Source organism: Mercenaria mercenaria, chromosome 17 (assembly GCF_021730395.1).
Source record: "Mercenaria mercenaria strain notata chromosome 17, MADL_Memer_1, whole genome shotgun sequence".
Lineage (NCBI taxonomy): Eukaryota > Metazoa > Mollusca > Bivalvia > Venerida > Veneridae > Mercenaria > Mercenaria mercenaria.
In genome coordinates this window covers 56,402,623-56,417,577 of record NC_069377.1, presented here as the reverse complement: position 1 = coordinate 56,417,577, position 14,955 = coordinate 56,402,623, and the positions used below count along the sequence as shown (strand labels likewise).

Below are 14,955 nucleotides of genomic sequence, written 5' to 3'. Positions count from 1 at the left end.
CCGCGACCCCGCTAATTATCGTGTTTTCACTCCGCGCCCCCGCTAAATAGCACAAATCAGCCACATAGATACTAGTAACTGCAATACGCACTAGTAATTGCAATACGCAGAAATAAAACGGCGGAGGTCGCGGAGCGAAAAGGCGAAATTCAAGCATTAAAATGGCGGGGGCGCGGGGCGAAAATTCGCTAATTGTCGGGGTCGCGGGGCAAAGGTCGAGATTTATTTACTAAAATGGTGAGGGCGCAGGGCGAAAACACGATAAATAGCGTCTTCAAACGTCGAGTTTTCGCACAGCGTCCCCGCCATTAGAGTTACTAAATGTCGACTTTTCGCCCCGTGCCCCCGCTTATTATCGTGTTTTCGCCCCGCGCACCCGCCATTTTAACTTGTTAATTCTTGGTTTTCGCTCGGCGGGGTCGCGGGGCGAAAAAATCAGTCACCATAGTTCTCTATACGTTTCTTAGATAACGTATACACTTTCGCAGCTGGGCTAAGTGTTTGAGAAAAGTACTGAGAACTGATTGCAAACGTTTTTTGTGGAAAAAAGCACTCATTGCTCTTTATCTCATGAAAAACTGTCAAGTAAGGAAAACATAGGCAAACTGTTACCTGAATCGGGACATTTTTCTCGTGTGTACGGTGTTCAAAAGTCATATGGGTTTGGCACCCAGTTTAATTCAGGTTCTATTAAAGTTTGGATAATATACTTACGGACTTTGAAAATGTAACAGTGGGGTAAGATGGTTTTTACCAGGAAAGCATCGTCCTATAGCATTTGGAAGGTTAACATACTGCCGTCATGTTGGTAACAAAACATTTGAAATCAGATAATTATCAAATAATACATCCCATGATAAAAATAGCGCTGCAGACATTTTTCCCGTTGGTAATTGAAAGCATTCTGTACCTAGAGTGTAACGTCACTACATTCAGTTTAACCTTCAGTCCATACTTAGAGCGTGACGTCACTAATTTCCGTCAGTGTCAGTATGGAAGCGCCACCGTAGTGTACACAATGAACTGAAAGCGTCGCTCGTGCGTCGTTAGTTCAGTATAAAAGCCCAGCGCCTAGCAGTAACGGGTGTGTAGTAGTAAGGAAGAATAGGAATTATCGTTTCTAAAGATTTTTGAGGTAAAGGTAAATACAAACAACTGGACCTAAAGATTTGTATTGTGTTGTAAGATGTATCAGATGTTTTCTATGGACTCTACGTACATTGGTGGACTGTTGATGATGTTTTCATATTTTCAATTGTTGAGTTTGTATTATGTGTTAAAATATGATAAGTTTAAAGGGATAATCCTTGTTAAGTTTTCGTGAGAAAAAAATCTAAAGAGACGCAGGCGTATTTTTCATCAAGCTCCAGGACAAATATGGCAATAGTGTATGTTTCCAGTCTTAATCATGCAACTGTTTTAGACGAATTTGAAATATTTTGACATGACAATGCCAACTTTAATTTACCTTTAAGATGGTGTATCACACTATAAATATTATTTTTGCTTTCCTGACAAAAAGGTCCGACCTGCTCAATGGCTATTAATTTTCAACGTCGAAGTCAAGGATGGGTGCCTCACAGTTCTTGTAGCATGACCTTCACATGGTGTATTACAATACAAGCAAGTTTTCTTTCCTTGTGAAATATTGCGTTTTTCAAAGTCCGTGAGAATGATATAAAAGAGTAAAAATTAATACATTAAGTTTTAAAAACTGCTAAAACACCAAACCTATACCATTGGAAAATTATTTGCATATTTATTTCAGGTTCCATACAATCGGTACCACATCCGATCTAACTTGGACAAAAACTCTGCAGTTCAAGGTCTACATAAAGCAAATGGGATAGACTCTTTGCAGTACGAGAAGCAGAACATTCCGTCGACGTGTGCGGACATACACATCTGTCTGTCCTCAGATGGGAAGGGCTTTATATAACAATTTTCAGCTCAAAACTGCTTACTGTTATACTTATCATAGGCAGATGCAAGTGTAGGCGTGTGAAATAAAACAGATGCAGTATTATTCTTACAGGATTGGTTAAAACAATGATAGCTTAATCGAACTTTAGCCTTGACTAGTATGTCACATATTTCGTACACGGAAGTACATGTGACTACATTTTGTTGGCATCACAATGATCACGTTCCGTTTTTCACTTTAAAGTTTTATTTTTATATAGTTTCAATTTTGACCGTAGGTAAATAAATTATCTTTCATTTCTTTGCATTTTTTTTCTTTTATTGATCCTTACCGCAAAAACACGTTACAGGATGAAACACCAGGCCCGGTTGAAGAGGGACAAGAAACCCGTGCGCCCCAACCACCCTTCCAGTCGGCTGAGAAATGACCTTTACCTACCAATTTTAGACCCAAATGTGCACTAGTTGCCACCATTTCACACCTATATTTCAAATATTTCCAAGAGATACCCGTGACCACCGTACAGGAGGGGGTTACCCCCTTTCCGTACCTATTCCCAGCGGTTGAACAGTATTGTGGTTTCTACAAAAATGATGTATGCAGTGAGGTTATTGTATGCCTGGGTCTGTTCCTGCATTTAAATTAATGATATTTTAGACCCAGACCTTTAACAAAGGTCATACCCCACTCGACGCTATGCCCATATGGCCTTTGAATTCACCTTGTGCCCGTCTACACCCCCGCCCCCTATAAAAAACGTTATAAAGCCGGACATAGTCATATCTGCGATCTGTTAGACCCGCTTTTAAAGACTACAGTTGGCAATTTATAAAAAGTGAAGAAGGTAAATATTTCTCATAGTTAAAAGAGCTGAAAAAAATGGTTATTAACTACACATAGACGAGTTGATTATTTTGAGGCATCATTAGTCAAAGTTTGCCTGTATAACATAACATTACTATGTTTTCTAGAATCTATCTCTTTTACATGTAATAATGAAATATAAACAAATGAATAAAATAACTAGATGCCCACGGGCAACATGTCGAGCCCGCCCTTTGACCCCTAACTGTGACCTTGACTTTGAGATAGAGTCCGTCTCATTAAGTTAAATATTCATGCAAAATACAAACAAGATTCCTCAATGCATGTCAAAGTTATGGTCCTAACAAGATCTGACATGACCTTTGACCTCCATCTGTGACCTTGACCTTTGAGATAGGAACTGGGGTTTACGCATGACATTCCGTCTCACTGAGGTTAACATCCATGCCAAATATAAACAAGATTGCTCCATGCTTGTCAAAGATACGGGCCGGGCAAACAAATTCGGACCTTGACCTCCAACTGTGACCTTGACCTTTAGGATAGGAACCTGAGGTTTGCGCAAGACACTCCGTCTCACTGAGGTTAACATTAATGCCAAATATAAACAAGATTCTTCAATGCATGTCAAAGTTATGGGCCGTAAAAGATCTGAGATCACCTTTAACCTCCGACTGTGACCTTAACCTTTGGGATAGGAACCTTGGATTTGCGCATGACAGCCGTCTCACTGAGGTTAACATTCGTGCCAGATATAAACAAGATTGCTCGATGCAAATCAAAGTTATATTCCAGACAATCAAATCCGGACGGACGGACGCACGCACACATGCACACACGGACGGACGCACATGCACCGAACAGCCATTTGGACAACTTTGTCTTCGCATCCGCAAGCGGGCTCGACAAAAATGGTCACCTCACCAATATGTTCCAGTCCTTGAATACTTATACTCGACACATGCTCAATATCATTAGAATTCCCTTTTTTGCCCCTTATTTCCATTTTCATAAACGTTAATACAAAATACGCATTATAGCACTTTGTAAAAATGCTGGATGTACACTCTTTATTTTTGATAGTCAATATCCAATATCTAACTATATCTACAAGTGGGTAAGTCGCCTAGTAAAAAAACCCACAGATTGATTGTCTGGGCTTTCGAAATACCGGTGGTTCAACCTAGGTACTCACTCTTGCTTAAAATAATGCTCGACTGGGTCGTCTTGGATCTTCAACTACCACCAAGAGAGGGAAAAGCCGCCTTATGACCTACATACCCAGCAAAAAACAAAAGTAAAAGAAGCAGATTAATTGCTGTGACGATTATATCATATAATATCATATGTTTGGAAATTTATATTTTCTTTTTTAAAACATTGCGGTATGTACATCCAGTATAGTAAGTTTCATTACTTTATAGGCTGAAAATATGTGTATAAACATTAAAAGCTCTACGCAGTAAAATCAGAAAGCACTGGAGTTTACAAGGCTATTCTTTTCTAAAAACTAATTATACACGCGGCGTATAACCGATTCGTATTGTCGAGATATGCTACAACAATATATGTATTTATGTAATCAAGTCGATGAAATAGAATGACGCACGTATGGCGTCAAATATAGTAGGTCGACGTGACGTCAACGCACAATGTTCAGTGTTTATTTGCTTGTTTTGGGTTTAACATTATTTCAGTTATAACGGCGGGCAGTTAATCTAACCAGTGTTCCTGGATTCTGTACCAGTACAGATCTGTCCTCCGCAAGTAACTGCCAACTTTCACACATGAATCAGAGGTGGAGGACGAATGATTGCAGATACAATATCTTATCAGCCATCAAGGAAAACATGCGCCTCGCCCGAAGATCGAACTCACGACCCCGCGATCCATAGATCTGCGCTCTCCCTATTGAGCTAATCGGCGGGCTTAAAACAGTGTTTAGGCACGTGGGATAACTTAGGGTGCGTAGACGTCTAGTAAGTTATTCTATGCTTCTTTGATCCTGTTCCATTCTTTTCATATCCGCCCAAAGTTAAGGTAAAAAATGAGATGAGACAGACTTTAATAATAGGTTCCGTGTGTGTGTGTGATTTAAGTGTAAAAGCCGGTAAAACCTCTGTCATATCATCCAAGAAACATGGATTTGCCAGAAGTCTCAGTGTGGTTTATATTTGTTTAAACGCACAAAAATAACATTCAGTTCTTAAATATCTTCACGTCGAGATGCTGAAAGATTATTTAGGATTCCCAAATCATGTTGTATGAACCAGCATACATGTACGCTGACCAACCTGCCTGTGCTCTACCACAGGGACTGGTACTCGGTCGAAAGAGCTACGTAACGTACACTGAATCCATGGATGAAATATATACAGACGTCAAGGACTTCTTCATAACTTCTATGCTGACGAGTCCCATCATTCATACCAATATATTCTGAAACTAAGAGTGGGGCGCTTCGTCTCATTAGTGAACCGCAAAACGCCGAAGCTGACACATTTAAAATGGAAGTAATGTTTTTCACATCAATGCATAACTCAGTCACATTGCTGATTTATCGGCAGGTGACTCTGTAATAAAATCTACATTATACTAAACAGTGATTCCAGCAAACCATAGCGAATTGCTTTGTTACCTGACGACTGGAATATTGTAACGTATTGTTATACCCCGTCAAATGAACAAGAAAAATAAGGGTTTTGCACACAAGAGGTAATCGCATTGGCAGTAGTTTTAGAATATGTACATGCAAATTGCTGAATCTTGTGCATATCTTTTTTTCTCTCGGTAAAATTGTGGCTTTTTCCTTTACGTTATAAATTTTACCTATATGTCAACAATTTTCTGTAAAATCGTTTCATATACATTATTTACCTGTATAAATGATATGAAATGTAATGAAAATAGTCGAACTAGAACTGGTTCACGTAACCTCATCTTAAAACAGCTGATTTTAAATAAATACTCGCAAAATGACATCGTTTGTTACGCACGGGTGTCAGTAAACCAAACCTTTAATACTTTTCCGCTTGATGCACAGGTAAAAGACGAAATATGATTTGCTACGAAATGAGTGACCTTTTGAGTTAAATCTACCACCCAATAACACACAAACGCTTACATTAAGCGCAATCAAGCAATATTTCTTATGCTCTTTAACGATTAAATAATTTGTGTCGTGACAAATGTATTTGTGTCTAGCTGAAAGTCTTGTGCCCTCCTCCGTGACTCTTTCCTGATATCACACGAGTTTCAGTGACAGCTGACGAAGCCTGAACGATTCAGCCAAAATATACAATACAAAAGTTTTGCTCATGGACAAGAAAATAATTATTTGGACAAATAACGGACACTTATAAATAATTATATGGACTTGTGCTGTAGTTTAAAAACCTATAGAGAAAACTCAAAAAAAAAGTGTAAGCAGTATTGTATGCTGAACTTGAACAACTTGAATCATATTAGAATATTAACAGCACTGACCGGACAGGCGCACGGAAAACTTAGTATGAGATAGTGTTCATGACACCATCTGTTAATCACATTCGCCTTCAGTCAATTTGACTGAATATATTTACAAGTTGCGAAATCATTAAAAAAAAGACTTAAACGTAATGCAAAAATGCAGTCACAGGAATGGACGGAAACTCGGGCTCTTAATTAGTTTTGTGTAAATATAAAGACACGACACTCCAGCTACCAGGAGATCTCTTGTTTTAGATAGCACAAGATGAAAATCGCTTGCAGGCTATATACCATTAGCTCTGCGACAGTAATGATTAAACCGCTTTATGGTATTATTATAGGTTATTAGCTTTGTATCGGAAAATATGCACGAGTTCTTCAGCGGAAATATTGCGCGACTTTCTTCCGCTGAAGAACGAGTGCATATTTTCCAATGCAAAGATAACAACCTTTTTATTACACACGCAGCTACACGTATTTGATATTATGTAAATATCATAAATATATTCAATAGCCTGATTAGGATTGACAATACTGAACTAAATAGAAAAAATAGTGCAACAACATACACTGAATTATGTCACGCACCCGATATGAAATTCAGGCGTCAGTGTATGGAAAAATATTGACGTTTCCGGTACCAGTGTAACTTAACGGGGAATAGAAACGAGTATATAATAATAATTATTATTAAACTGTAAAATTAAAATTTAAGTTATAGTTAGTGAACTGGAAAAATATGAATATGAAATATAAAAAAAATGATGAGTGTGTATATCACGAAAAGATCGTTAAATAGTTTGAGTGTGCATTTTGGTTAAACAGGCACACTGCAGTAGTTTCATTATAGCGGGACCCTTCACCCGAGTAGAGTATCAACCTCTTACTAATCTGGAGAGGCAATTTTCGTACGAAAGCTAAAAAAAGGGAGCCCTTATTTCTTACTTCTAATTGCTTACTTCTTAGATCGTACTTGTAAATTTAGACTGGCATCAGTCGTTGAGTCCTTTAAAATAAATATCTCTGCTATTAAATCCTCTCAAACAGCACTTTCTTCACAATATCCCTTATCTCTGACTCTAACGTGTTGAGATGAACCTAGAAAGAAATGGGTTTTCTTAGAAATTATCCGATGAGTGTCATTATGAATCTAGAAATAAACTTTATTACAGATTGCTTGATCTCAACAGACGTTGTAAGTCTATTGTAAATTCTAAGTTTGCATAAGTCAATATTTTGTCTCGTCAGAGAATATGGTGCATTTTAGGTTTATAGAAAATAATAGGGAAATGGCATCAAAAGCAGTATATTAAATGATGGATTCCAATTTTTTCTCGGATTATTTTGTTTGCTCTGTAGAGAATTTTTCTTGACTTCATTGCGTTTTTTGTTATTGTTGTTGAAATCACATGACAGGAAATACTACTACTACTACTACTACTACTACTTCTTCTTCTTCTTCTTCGAGTTTAGCTATTGCCAGTCAACACTCTAGGGAAACACGTTGGTAATAATGCAAGGCAACATTCAAAACTAATCTAAGTGTTGAATAAAAATCAAAAGAAAAGTGGGGGTCATGTTTGATGTAAGAAATGTATTTTCAGTCAAACACACAAACTGCAAAATCAGCTAAAACTGAGATTCCAAATGCTACCTACATGCCAAGCATAAATCTGTCACGTGATTTCAGTAAAAATAAATGCAAAGAAAAAAAGAACAACAACAACAACAACAAAAAACGATGTCGGACCATTGTCGTTTTTTAATGAGTAGAAGAAACACACACAAATAAACATTCGTTGTTTATACACTAACAACGATACCACAAGGTCGGACAGACATCTGACCTTTGTCCGACCTGCCAATATTTTACTTACCGATTATATCAGGTATGGACATGCTCGCTGGGGTTTGCAAGCATTAAACGAAATTTTCTATATTATCTCACCACATGTGTGGCATTGGTTTGCTGATGCGTCAAGTGTGGTGTGCTGTGTGTTGTGTGCTTGTCACCTTCCGCTTTCAGCCTTCACCGCTGGCTAGCCTTCTGGTGAAAAAGGAGCCGAGTGCGTAAGCCTTCCCTGCCAGTACATAGCCTCTCTGCAGACAAGCCCTTTTGCAGTGCCTCCGAGTTGGCGCCACACGGTAACTGAGCACCTTGCGGCCTCAGGCAGAACTGCAGGGGACTCGGAGGAGGTCTGCCCCCAGACATGTGGCATGCCAGGCCCACCGGTGTGTGGACACGCCCTGATGCCTATGAACAGACCCCCAGCTATGGGACAAATAGCTCCTGTGTTCCCAGGATAGGGTTTTAACTCGGAACTAAGGGTGAGGTAACCCAGAAAGAAACCTAGAGAGTTGAAGACAGAGGTGCTGGGCCATTGGCACTCTCTTTACGAACCACAACACCATGCAATATCGCTCTGACTACACAGCCTATGACTACTTCTCACCACATTAGTTTTATTTACTTTTTTCATATGACAACAGTTAAAAGTAGATGATTTCGATCCCATTTCGAAAGTTAAATGACCTAATTAATACTGAATATTATTGATAGGATTGCATTTTCTCACCGTTTTGAAGAGATATTACTCATTTAGAAAATGTTGCTGTTCAAACTAAATAAGCTATGATGCTACGAGAAATATATATATATATTATTTCTTTTACGATGCCATTCCCTTACAAGCAACATGATTTAGTCATTTGAAGTGTTTCAAAATATTTCATTCCAGTGTTTACAAGGATCATATTGTCATCCCCTTTATCCTAATTCTAAAAGGACACTCCTCCAAACTTTAATTTGATAACAACAAGAAATTGATAACAACTTTTATAAATAATAAGACTCATACTTCAATATTATTGATAGGCATGTTATGACAGAGTGGCCTAAGATAAACTCGTTCTTTTTCACATAAAAAATTTACACCGCGCGACAAATGCAATAGATACTACACTTCATACATGTAGCACTCATTACATCACTTTTCGATACTTTTTAGTCCCCTACCGATGTTTCACCCGATGTTACTTACGGTTTGCACCCCGTCTGTCCGCCCATCAGTCAGTCTTGCCGTCAGTCCGTCTTACAGTAACTTTAAGATAAGTACAAGATTTTTTGACAATATTAGTAACAGCTCTTAAGAAGAAAAAACAACATCACATCAAAAATGGAATATTGAAAGTGTTCGTTGACATAAGTCTTTTGTCAAATTTTTGCTTAAAATCTATAAGCCTATCCTTGACGTTTGGGTATGATTAACGCTTCGAAATAATTCAGCTTCTTGCGGCATTTTTCACTCTATCAAGGTTGTTCATTATTTCTTTGCTCCGAGAATATTCATACATTGCTTCTCCGCAAAAGTTAGATCATTGAGTGGAGTCAGTCGTTTAATGCACTACGGACCATCTGGCGAACTTCCCGATTGCTAGTATGTCCTGATAACGTAAGTTTATAATAAAAGTTTGTTTATAAATATTACATACCTTTAAAACAATTTCACTGGGAGCACTAGGTGCTCTTTTTATCTCAAATAAGTAAATATCTTAATCATTTTATTGCACTGAGTGTTAACCCGAGACGACCGTATTTTGTCTGTTTATTTTATTTCGACTGAATACAGCATCATGTCGAATATACAAAATATGTTTCCAGTTCAGCATATTCCTACTATAAGTAAGTAAGTAAATATTTTATTATAGTGACATGTACATAAAACAGCAAACATTATTTCATAACATGACAAAACAAAGTTACAGTACCCGGCCCAGTGGACCTATATGTCACCTGACTGAAATAACTATAAATATATCACATTTAAATCACGTAAGTTACAGTTATATTGGTACTATATGGAAATAAAAAAATGCCTTTTGTAGTACATAATTCACTGGGCCTACGCCCTTGTGAAATTATTCCGCAAGCGAATAACTTCAACGAATTGTTTCGATATTTTAAAACATGGTACTTTTATATATTTATTCTTAATGAAATTTCAATTGCCACTTTCAATGGGTTATAAACGGCGCCGTTTGCTTATGTTTTTTGGTTTTTTTTAGATATCGCGCGTTCAATATCGCGGAAAAGGTCGCCCTTAATTTTGCATCAATTTTGTTTATATGAAAATAAACGAAATTTTCTTTCCAGTGAATGTAAATATAACAGAAGGAAAATTTAGGCCTCGTTCAATTATTAGAATGTTATATAACAGATATTGACATGGCCGTGTTACAGGTATACTCCTTTAATACAGTTCACACGCAAAAATGTCAAAAATTATGAAATGTAAACTGTTAAAAAGGTTGCAGAAACTGTGTACCTAAAACAAACCTAATAAAACTCTGTAGACCCGTTACTTTCCCAAGTTTATTGAAATAACGCTTGTTTCCATAACAATATATGAATACCTATACCTCTTAATACCAGAAATGTACAAGAGAATCCCCTTATCTTTGATGTTGTGGGTATTTCCTAGTTTTCTACGGATTTGTTCATTTCGGGAATTTTAGTACAGTTTTCTGAAGACGAAAAGAAAACGAAAAATATTATTTTTATTCAGGACTTCATGGAAGCTAAAACTGAAATTTCATCGTCAAAAAGTACCTTAAGTACTTCAATAAATTGGTGTCATATTTCAACAGCTTCTAATAAAGGAAACTAAAGATTTCTGATAATGATAAATATCAGGAAGTTAATGCTAATGAATAGAATTTATATCGCTCCCTTTGCTGTGGTTTCTTAAGTTTCCCTGACGATTTATTTTAGAATAACTCTTTCCTTATTTATTTTTGGGAGGTATGCGATATCCTGTCCAGATATAGAATGCAATATGTTTTTCCTTTTGTATCTACTCATCTCAGTTTTATTGTATTGTTTAAATAAAAACATTTTTAAAACCCATACCCGCCCATCTAAATAAAAACATTTTTAAAACCCATACCCGCCCATCTTAGAATTGCATTAATAAATCCTGTTTTGCTCAGTTTCATAGCATGACGTAATTACTGGTATCGTTTTCATTCTCTTTCAGTCTGGTTCAAAGGGTCATACCACGTTTGTCTGTTAATGGCTGTCACATTTTTTTTTTAATTTTGTACATTAGATAATTATAGTCATTTCTTGTTAAATCCTATTTTCTGTGGTTTGAATGTTGATAAGTGTCATGCTTGCCTTTCCCAACACCTGCTTGTTTGTCTGCTTGATTATTTTTGCATGCTTCTTCCAGTACTGTTACAAATTATTTCTATGATTATGTGTTTTTTCTCCAATACTTTTTTTTAGCTTTTTAACTTATTCTTGCCCTCTTGTTTTAAGTGTGTTGCATGCTTGCTTCCGTCCGTATAATGCTTTATTCTAAATCTGAGATGATCATGCTACTCTGTTTTCCTGAAACCTGGTTTGAGGTCTTAGCACGTTTTTAGTCTACACATTAGTGTCCGTTTTTCCTTTTCAGTTTCTTAACCTTACGTTCTTAATTAATTTTAGGCCTCTGGTCAAGATTAGCATAATCCACTCAGTTTTTACTTTTGCTTTGCTTATATAATGCTATGCTTTACTTTGCTTTTGTGTACTGTATACGCTTTATGTTTGTGTTGTGTGTGTGTGTGTGTTTTTTGTTTGTTTGTTTTTTTGTTGTTGTTTTTTGCAGCTCTTTTATTTGTTCATCTAATATATGTTATAGCAGACGGTTATAAAAGCTCTTCTTGAGCTTATGTTTCTTGTTATGATGTCTTACCGACTTTAGATAATATCGTATCGTATCGTATTGTAGCTGGTTATGCTGCGTTTACACTTAGCCACGATGTCCACGATGTCCACGATTTAAAGAAAAGCTCGGAACTCCACGATTTATTGCACGAATTTTGTATTACTACGCTTTCCTACGCTTTCACTCAAATCAGATTTGAAAGTGACCTGATTAGCATCTTTTTCATAGGGTAAATCAATAATCATTAAAATGAACATGTTTGATGTTGAATAGCATAGAAATACAGATTTGTATTATGGTTAAAAATTAACTTGGTTTAATAAAGAATTGGCATACAGACATGACATATAGGCTCTATCATTAGATTTTCCAACAGACAGGCAGGGTTGCAAGCAACAAGGTACTTCACACTCAAGTTAATAGGTACACAGACACGTTATTTTGATTCTATCAAAGGGATGTAATTACAATAATCACAAAATGAATACAACATGAACTAAAGCAGAAATACAACGTCTGAGAAACAAACAAAAGTAGGACTCAATTACATACAAACAAACATTTAGCTACAGTAAAAATCAAACTACAAACATCTACAGTAGACACAATAGCAGTAAGCAGACTACAAAGGCAAAATGAAACTCAGTGCTTGAAAAAAATATATATATAAAGCGGCAGAACAAAAAGACAAAAATAAAAGGAACAAAAGCAATCTTAAGCTTGAGAATACATTTAGCCAAGCATGCACTTGACTTTATGCTGTGTCTGTGTTATGAAACCCCCCTAGAGCAGGAGGAACATTTACATACTGTGCCATTCCATGATTGAATAAGGGTTTTAAACTGGCTAAAATTAACACATGATCTAAAATCATCTGGGAGAGAGTTCTACAACACTGGAGCAGCATATCTGTAGGAGTGCTTACCATAAGTTGTAGAGTTAACTCTATGTAGGCCTACCTGTAAAATATTAGAATATCTAAAGTTAATGGAAGAATTTCTTTTTACAACTAAATCAGAGAGAACCACAGGGCCAAGACCATTTAGGATTTTGAATGTTTCAATAGCCATTGTACGCATTCTTCTTATATGTAGGCATACATACACTAAATAGAAAAATGGCGCGAAAAAAAATGGTAGCATAATGGCGGATACAAATAGTCCTCAGGATTTTTTTTGCTCTGTAGAGCTATTTTCCCTATTTTCTTTGCATTATTTTGGCTAAAATCACATGACAGATCTATGCTTGACATGTATGTAGCATTTTCATAATGAAATAACAACATGACAAAATTTTTCATGGAAACCTAGATCATACACCACCAGTATAATTTTGGGTCTCATTTTTAGCTGATTTTGCAATTTGTGTGTTTGACTGAAATTATTTTTCTTGCATCAAAAATGACCCCCACTTTTCTTCTGATTTTTATTTAGCACTGACAATATTCTTCAAGAAAATGTAGGTTACAGACATTTAAAATGGGTCCTGATGTGTGCTGCGGCCATTGGAAATAGGTCAGTTTTATATAGAATAAAGAACAACAACTATTTAATGTGTTATAACCTGTAAGGAAGGCATTTTAACTTTATGTAATAGATCAGAATAGGATGATGAAAAGTCATCGTAGGCCTAAACAAAGTTCAGTGCCCTTTCTTGCAGTTTTTTTTTTTCCATTTTCTTTGTACTGTTTTCAGAACAAAAATGCCAAGCCATTGGGCAAAAATTAAAATTTTATAAGATAAAAGTGTGGAAAATGGAAAATAATAAAAACAAGTATATCCTGTATTTTTCAATGAAAATCGTGTATAACTGCCACCATGGAAGCACAAAATTATTCTGTTATGATAATTATACAAGGTAGCTGGTCGAAGGGAAATAACTCCTAATCAGCCAAAGAGGAAGTGACCTTGACCGTAACAAAATAATTGCAAATGGCCGACATTTAGAAGTAAACCATACATAGTTTGTTTCCAAAATCGTCAAAAAGTGGTAAATCTGGATGTGTGTTTCTGTTCTTACAAATTCAGACGTGGTATACAGAAAAGAAATATTATAATTAATAAGCAATATTGAGGAAAACCGCGTTCGTATTGCTGAGAGTTACAAAGAACGATGCGTCCTTTACCTCAATTATTTTTTTTAATTTTTAAAAATTAAGCTATTATATCGAATAACTGTATTCAGCGGTTGTTTTAATTATGTTCCGGTACTTTTACTATTGCATGTGGCAGTTAGACTTAAATACTGTGTGAATATATTAACGTACAGTTCGAATTATTTGTCAAAGGTCTATTGTTTATTTGATACAAACCATAGGGAAAGGATATAGTCAGTTTCATGTATATAATTTGAAATAGAATATACACAAATTGACAATCTATAGTCTCTGTAAGTTATAGTCTGTTGAATGGATAATGGTAGTCACTAATTATGTGACTATATGCCCTTTGAAACAAACTGGAAGAATCTACTTGCTTATAGTCCAAGTAATAGGACATTTCGGGACAGCGTGATAACTTTTGACTGTAACGCTGTCTCCGAGGGATGACAGCTAAAAATACAGATGTATTAGATCATAAAATAAGTCATCCCGATCACAGGCACGGGCCCAGTGTACATTTTTTTGTTTAATATATTTTTTTTTCAAACAAATATACATTATATATGTTAGTCAAATGAAAAAAAAGTCGATGGCAAAAAATCCGGTCATAGTGTCATATACATTGAATGTAAATGACACTATGACGGGATTTTTTGTCATCGATTTTTTTTCTTTTGACTAACATATATAAAGTATATTTGTGTGAAAAAAATTTATATTAAACAATATATATACACTGGACCCGTGCCTGTGATCCCGATAATTTAAGCCAATTAAATGAGTAAGGCTACTACTTACTAGCCTTACTCATTCGCCTTACTGGGAGTAGCTTATTATATTACAAGGTAACCTGATATTTTATAGTTGCCATAGACACTGAGACCAGTCTAAAAGATATCTCACTAAGGTGTTCTGCACGTTTT

At 36.1% G+C, this 14,955-nt stretch overlaps 1 protein-coding gene and 1 long non-coding RNA gene across 3 annotated transcripts in view; both read left to right on the top strand.

Moving 5' to 3' along the window:
* LOC128550102 (uncharacterized) overlaps positions 1–2,224 on the top strand; it is a 116,046-nt gene extending 113,822 nt beyond the window's left edge. The window contains exon 2 of the long non-coding RNA XR_008368059.1: positions 1,769–2,224. This is a non-coding gene — a long non-coding RNA (uncharacterized LOC128550102). The remainder of the gene's footprint in view (positions 1–1,768) is intronic.
* Positions 2,225–13,837: 11,613 nt separating this feature from the next.
* The window catches only part of LOC128550100 (uncharacterized), a 28,205-nt gene continuing 27,087 nt past the window's right edge, over positions 13,838–14,955 (top strand). Inside the window, exon 1 of one of the 2 annotated variants that reach the window (XM_053528258.1) lies at positions 13,838–13,920. The gene's annotated coding sequence lies outside the window, so the exon portion shown is untranslated. Of the gene's footprint in view, positions 13,933–14,955 lie in introns of both variants that reach the window. The other variant, XM_053528259.1, reaches the window with a different exon arrangement.